Source organism: Dendrobates tinctorius, unplaced genomic scaffold, assembly GCF_039654945.1.
Source record: "Dendrobates tinctorius isolate UK_male_01 unplaced genomic scaffold, ASM3965494v1 ptg000064l, whole genome shotgun sequence".
NCBI classification, from domain to species: domain Eukaryota; kingdom Metazoa; phylum Chordata; class Amphibia; order Anura; family Dendrobatidae; genus Dendrobates; species Dendrobates tinctorius.
The window spans coordinates 55,890,745-55,898,820 of NW_027361732.1; positions in this window are offsets into that span (position 1 = coordinate 55,890,745).

Here is an 8,076-nt window from a genome sequence, read left to right on the forward strand (position 1 = left end):
TTCCCACAGGAGGTCGAAAACTTTGCAAACATCTCTCCGGTGGGAGTCAATATCTGGAGAGTAGATGAGAATATCATCCAGATAGACTACTGCCGAGGTGGTAAGCATATCCCGGAAGATATCGTTCACAAAGTCTTGGAAGATGGCTGGGGCATTACAGAGCCCGAAGGGCATCACCAGATATTCATAGTGCCCATCTCTGGTGTTAAATGCCATCTTCCATTCGTCTCCTTCACGGATGCGAATCAGGTTGCAAGCCCCCCGGAGATCAAGTTTGGTAAACACTCTCGCTCCCCGTAGCCTATCAAACAGCTCTGATATCAGGGGTAGAGGATACTTATTCTTAACGGTGATGGCGTTAAGACCCCTGTAATCGATGCAAGGACGTAGTTCCCCACTCTTCTTCTGGACGAAGAAGAATCCCGCCCCCGCTGGTGACACTGACTTCCTAATGAATCCTCTTGCCAGATTCTCCCTGATGTATTGAGACATGGCCTCTGTCTCTGGGAGAGATAGGGGATAGACTCGACCCCGAGGAGGCTCAGCACCGGGCAAGAGGTCAATAGGACAGTCATAGGGGCGATGCGGTGGAAGTGTTTCCGCCGCCTTTTTGGAGAACACGTACGCATACTGTCTATAGTGTTTGGGAAGCGAGAAAAGATCTGTGGGGACCTCGTTGGAGGCAACCTGGACGCATTCCCTCAGACATCTACCCTCACATGACTTACTCCAACCAAGAATTCTCCCCGAGGACCACTCTATATGGGGAGAGTGATATCGCAACCAGGGGACCCCTAGAAGGACGTTGAGCGAAGGTAGATGACATAAAATTGCCCTCCGCTCCGGAATCCACGCAAACCTCCACCGCCAGAGTGGAAGAACCAAACCCAAGTGTCCCCTTAAAGGACAACTTGGAGGAGAATGCCGCGGATTCTAGTGAGCCGCCTCCTACGGCCACTAGGGGCGAGCGTCTTCCCAGCCGCTGTGGGCACTGGTTAGCAAAGTGACCGGACTGCCGGCAACCATGACAGATCACAGGGGCTCGAGCGGGCCGGGGCCTGGATCCCTCGCGGGAAGCCCCCTGACGCTCGGACGCCCGATCGGGAGATTCCAGAGGTTTAGAAAAACTGGGTGCCAACCTAAACCTCTGCCTACACTGGGTCCGCTCCAACCTTCGCTCGGCAAAGCAAAGGTCTATACGGGTGGAGACGGTGATAAGCTCCTCCAGTGTAGCAGGAATCTCCCTGGTGGCCAGAGTGTCCTTCACATGGCCAGCCAAACCTCTCTGGAATGCCAGAATGAGGACCTTATCTGGCCAATCTAATTTCGAGGCCAGCGTCCGGAACTGGATGGCAAAGTGGCTGACCATGGACGAACCCTGTGATAATGCCAGCAGCCGAAGCGCGGTGTCATGGGTGACTCGTGGTCCCAGGAAGACACGCTTCAGAGTGTCCAGGAACCGAGAGGCACTCTGCACCACATGATCACCACACTCCCACAGCGGTGTGGCCCACTCCAAAGCCCTGCCCGACAAGAGGGAAATAATAAATCCCACTTTGGCCCGCTTGGAGGGGAATCGTGCTGCCAGCAGCTCCAGCTGTATCGAGCACTGGCTCACGAAACCCCTACAAGAGGCACTATCACCTGAGAACTTCTCGGGCAGTGGGAGGCGGGACAAAGTCGGGGCAGGGATGGCAGTGGTGACACGGGAGACAGCCTCTGTGGCTGCCTGAACAGCGACCGCAGTAACATCCGCAGCTGAGGCTGGACGCTCGTGAGCCGCCAACCTGCCCTGCAGCTGCCCGATGTACTGCAGCAGTCGCTGTTCGTCCGCCATTGCTAGCCAAACCCTGGCGCTAGGATAATGTTAGGACTGGCGGAACGCACCAAATTATAAAATAATAGTAGGTGCGTTCGGAGCCCGGGGTCCACCGTGCAGAGGTGGTACACTGCTGCTAAGTAATGGCGGAAGAATAGAGCGGCGTAAAAACAGCTACACGTGGGTTACGTCACCCAATGTGAACAGGTGCGAACTCTGTTAATGCAGAGTCGCACAACCGCTGAACGTAAATGCCGGAGCCTGTTTAGCTCACAGAGCCCGGCCAATAGAGCGCACAGTGTACGGCCACAGAGCTCTACCCCAAGGACATGGGGTTAGAGTCCTTCTAGGCCCACTGAGCGCGCGGTGTCGCTGTCGCGAGCGCCGCTATAGACGCTGGCTATGAAGTGGAGCACGTGCACTGAGCTGAGGTGTGCCGAGTCCCTGGTGAGGACTGATGCCTGACTCAACCTCTGTCCTACCTACACCTAAGCCTGGGCACTAGCAGGCTAGGCTGCACAACACATGCGTACTAAGGGTTGGGGTTTCTTAATGAGTCATTCACCAGAGACATTCATATGTGCATACATCACTCACTCCACATAGTCTGCAAATACAGTCCTATCCTAGCGCATGGCTGAGCGGCCATGCAAACCTTTTATAGCCGCGAGCCCGGGACCTTCCTGGCTTCTCGGATGGGCCAATCTGAACAGGAGCAGGACCTGAGCACGTGACCTTCGATCTCCAGTGGGAGATCACTCCACGGGCATGCTCAGTGGCACGACATGAGGACTTCGTCCCTGGAGAATCTCGCTGCTGAGCAGCATGTATTGTCATAGCTGCGCCAGAGGTGGTAGCAGCAAGCAAACCCACGGAGCTGGTCTGGTCAGAGCGCCTGGACCAACCAGTTTGTTGAGCAACCTCCTCTGTGGCTGGAGAGGAATGGGAGACAGCTGGAAGTAAGACTCGGGATTCTTGTGGTGTAGTGACAGAAATCTGACGCCTAACAGTTAGTCTTTGTAGAATTGTTGTAGTTCAGTCACATTGGAGGGTTTACTAAGTATGAACTGCCTTTTTAAGGTCATTCCACGGCATCTTAATTGGATTAAGATCAAGAATAGGCCACTCCAAAGTCTTAATTTAGTTTTTCTTAAGCCGTTCAGAGGTGGACTTGCTGGTGTACTTTGGATTATTGTCCTGATGCATAACCCAAGTGCGCTCCAGCATGAGGTCATGAAAATTACACCAGATTTAATGGGACATTTACCTTCCAAAAAGCTCAACTTTTGACTCATCAGTCCACAGAGTATTCTCCATTTTTGCCCAGTCTCTTTTTTAAGGTGGAGTCATGAACACTGACCTTAATTGAGGCAAGTGAGGCCTGCAGTTCTTTGGATGTTATTGGAAGGCCTTTTGTGACTTCTTGGATGAGTCGTCCATGAGCTCTTGGGATCATTTTGGTTGTCCGGCCACTCCTGGGAAGGTTCACCACTGTTCCATGTTTTTGCCATTTGTGGATATTGGATCTCACTGTGGTTCGCTGGAGTCCCAAAGCTTGAGAAATGGCTTCAGAACTTTTCCAGACTGAAAGATCTCAATTGTTTCTCATTTTGTTCCAGAATTTCTTTGGATCAAGGCATTATGCCTAGCTTTTTAGGATCTTTTGGTCTATTTCACTTTGTCAGGCTGGTCCTAGTTAAGTGATTTCTTGATTGAGAATAGGTGTGTCAGTAATCAGGCCTGCGTGTGGTTAGATGATTTGAGCTCTATATGTGATAAAGTTTTAAGGGAAGGTAATCAATTTTTCGCACAGGGCCCTGAAGTTTTGGATTATTTTTCCCTTAATAATAAAGACCTTTATTTAAAAATTGCATTTTGTGTTTACTTGTGTTATTTTTGTCTAGTATTTAAATTTGTTTGATGATATGAAACATTTAAGTGTGACAAAAATGCAAAAGAATAGGAAATCAGGAAGAGTGAAAACTCTTTTTCACACAACTGTATGTATACTGTCCCTAAATGCTTAGCATACCTGAAATTGCATCCTAATAATAAACAGTCCATAAATTTAACAAGAAGTTGACCATGTTAAGTATGTACAGTATGTGCCGTCATATAGCCTGCAGTATCAGACCCACAATTATATTGTCTGGCCCCAATTGCTAAGTAAAGAGCATCAAATTATCTTAGCTATGGCGCAACAGAAAAATGATCATAAATCTTTGGTGATATGGATTAGTCTTTAACAAATTTAATACATTGAGTCAAATGATTTGTACAAATTGTGGTAGCACAGTTGCTCAGAGATTAGCACGGTTGCTTTGCAGCGCTGGTTTTCGGGGTTGAAATCCTACCAAGAACAACATCTAGAATCAGTTTCTCCCTGTGATTGTGTGGGTTTCATGAGGGCACTTTGATTTTTTACCACACTCCTTTTACCACACTCCTTTTACTTGATAGGGAATTTAGAATGGGAGCACCAATGGGGACAGTGATCATGAAAGTGCTTAAACACTGTGGAAGATGTTATATACAGTAAGTGGGTAAAATATATAAATTAAAATTGATCATGCACATCTCAACATTGAAATTGCAACACCATGAAGGAAAAGTCATGGAATTATGGAAATCACAGGACCGCCAGACATATTAATGATATGCAGATTATGGAAATATGGAAGCAAAATTTGTTGATTTATTCATTATGAGCAGAAATAAACTCACATGTGTTAGGTGTCGGGTTCCTGCCTCTGCACAGCAGGAATCCCAGGCTTTGCCTTCTGCAGTTTCCCATTCCTCTCCAGCCACAGAGGAGAATGCTCAGCAAAGACATCGGTCCTGGCGTCTTGCTCAGTCTACTACTGTCGGCTTGGTTACTGTTGTCAAACAGGGTTCAGTTATGGTAACCTGCAGTAGCCAGCAGCGAGCAGCTCTTGGGACTAAGTCCTTCTTTCGGCCCACTGAGCATGCCCGTGAGAAGTCCTCTCATTGGAGGTCTGAGGTCACGTGCTCAGGTCCTATTGCTGCTCCCATTGGACCCTTAGGAAGGTCCCGGAAGGACGCTGCTATAAATCGTTCACATGGCCACTCAGCCATGCGCTAGTGTACACTCTAATACTCATGGTGTGTATGATGATGGATGCATGTATCTGGTGACTACCCTTGGAAACCCCTACCCTTGGTTGTGTCTGTTGTTATAGGGGTTCAGAGTTAGAGTTGGCGCCAAAGGTTGGCTGTGCTCACGCCACTGTGCTACTGGTACTCTGCACACACTAGCGCCCGATGGTTTCGCCCACTGCAGGGCACTATCGTACCACGGCAATTTACAGTCACCGCCTGTGCGGCACCATGTGCAAGTTTAGCGCTTTCCTCCCTAGTCCAGGTGGTTATTGGCGTTCGCCAGAGCGGTGCCGTGCGCATGTAGTGTGCTTTATCTATTTAGTTGTTTCCTCCTGGCACTGCAGTTCCGGTGCTGAGCACTAGTGTGTCTAGAGGGACTCTGACCCAGTGTCTTAGGGGTAGAGTCCTGTGACTATACACGAGTGTTCACACTGCCGTGCTCTGTGAGCTTAAACAGGCCACGACATTTATATTTGGCAGCCGTGTGGCTCTGTGAGGTAACAGAGTCCACCAAGGTACACACAGAGTGAAGTTAACCCCGTGTCTTCCTTTATTATACCGCCATATCACGTCCTCCGTTACTAGCAGCAGTTTACCATCTCTGCATGGTGGACTCCGGGTTGCGATCGCACTCACTTATATTTTATATTTAGTGCGATCCGCAACCCTAACAATATGTTACGTCATATTATCAATGAGATTCTTGTCTGAGAAATGTTCTGCCACACTTTTTTGCACTTGAACGCGCAAATTATCAAGAGCCACTGCTGGTAGCTCTCTTTGCAATTGCGGACCAATGTGCTCAGTCGCCAACATTCAGAGACACTGCAGTCCATGGTAACATATTTTGACCATCTAGGGCCACAGTAGGAGAAGCAACATACAGCCTGATTTTGTGTTGAAAAATGGCTCAGGGAACATTTTGGAAATTGTCGCAACAGTGGTTCGATGACCATTTCACACCACTGGTTCGATGACCAAATTAATGTAATGTTGATTTTTTATTTTACATGAAATGGAAACTATAATGGACCAACAACTGTACATTAGGCCTCCACGAACAAGCCAGATTTTCAGCTACAGGTGTTCCTTTAATGTAATGAAACCACTCTCAAAGGCTATCATGGTGCAGTCCAAGGCAGCAATGTAGGCTAAAACAAATGTACATCATCTTCGGTAATGTTTCTTGAAAGTAATGAGAGCTGGAGATATCACGTGGACAATGCCATGAAGAGACTTTCACAAGGGAGGGTGAAACTTTCTCAAGAACCATTTTTTAACATGACAATGCCAGGTTGCGTGTTCCTAATGCTACTGTGTACAGCTTGTGTAGCCTATACCTGCTACCTGCTACCATGACATCCTACAGTATCTCCAGACTTGTCTCCCATTGAGCAAACGTGGGACACCATTGGTTGACAATTACAAAGGGTGCTGCCAGCCGTGGATCTTGAAGATTTGCATGTCCAAGTTCATTCAGCATGGCTGAGTATTCCTCAGACAACCATTAATAACCTCATTAATGGCATGCCAAGGCATGCAAGTGTGTGTATTTCTGAGTGTGCACTTCATACTTTATACGAAACAAGTCAAGATATTTTGAAAATTTTGTTTCCACTTTTTCCTCATTTTTATATCATTATCATGTTTATCTATCCTGCGTGTGCCATCATTCTGACATTTCCTTCTTGGTGTTGCAATTTTATTGTTGAAGAGTGTATTTAAAATCAGTATAAAAGTGTTAAATGGAACTTGTCACGGGAAAAAACACTATCATTCTGTAGATATGACGTTAATCTGCAGGTTAATAGTATTCTGAACCTGCCTGGCGAGGGCACTTAGACCTCGCTGCTGGGAGGAAATTAACTTTATTCCTCCGGGTAGCGATTGGGCTTCAGCCATTCAGCCATGGGGGCGGTGCCAGTGCGGGTCCAGTCCCAGCTGTGTGTATAGTGAGTGGCTTATGTAACCACACCCCCTTGCTCATTATTAGGGCCTGCTGTCAGTCAGTGCCACGGACAAGGTTACAGCTAGCGCTCTCTATACGCAGGGTGAGATGTGACTGAACTCACCCGACACCACCCTCATCACTGAAACCCGAATGCTACCAGAAGGAATTAAATTAATTTCCTCCCTGCAGATGCATGTCTAAGGCTGCGTTCACACGTAGCGGAAATCTCGCGGAAATTACCGTGAGAATTCCGGATTCCATTCCGCGGGAAAATCGCATTTTAAATTCCTGCGATTTTCCCACAGAAAAGCTAGCGTTTTGCAAGCGTAATTAGCTTGCAGAATGCTAGCGATCTGTAGCATCGCTTGGAGAACTGATTGACAGGTTGGTCACACTCGTCAAACATAGTGTTTGACGAGTGTGACCAACTTTTTACTACTGATGCTGCCTATGCAGCATCAGTAGTAAAAGGTAGGATGTAAAAAATAATAAAAAAAATAAAAAATATCGTTAGTTTTACCTTCCGGCGTCCTGCGCAGCCTTCCGCCTCTCTCCACGCTCCCGGTCCCAGTAATCCTTTGCGAGAATGACCGCGATGGCGTCCGTTCTCGCGGGATCGCGACGTCTTGCGGTCATTCGCGATGCTTTGGTCACTGGAGCATATAGCAAATATGCACAGTGATTGGTTAAAGCTGTCATATGTCTCTCTATTCAGAAAAGAATTACTTGTGGGAGACCGAAACAGCATTGGAAGAGGAGGGGCAGTGGATTGGTAAAGTGAGTATGCAATACTTTATTTAGTTACAATGTTGCATGACATCTAGTTATATTAAAAAAAATATTCAGAGGTGGACAAACCCTTTACTGATTTGGAATGCAGAAAATGCACTAAGAATTTGACAGTTCACATATTCATGGTGAAACGAGACAAACATCAGTGCTGTTTGTGAAACAAAAAGGTTCAAATGGTCATACGATGAGTTTATGCATTTATCAACATTACCAATGCCATAACAAATGGGCGTTTTGGTCAGGATTGGGGCTGTCCTGGGGAGGGACTAAAGTGTCCCTTAATTGCCAACACTGATGTTGGTCACTGTACCCATGTGGCGTATACGGTTAGTGTGCCAATATATCAGTGCCATAGTGTCTACATAGCTGCTCCTAATAACTCCTTCATACATTA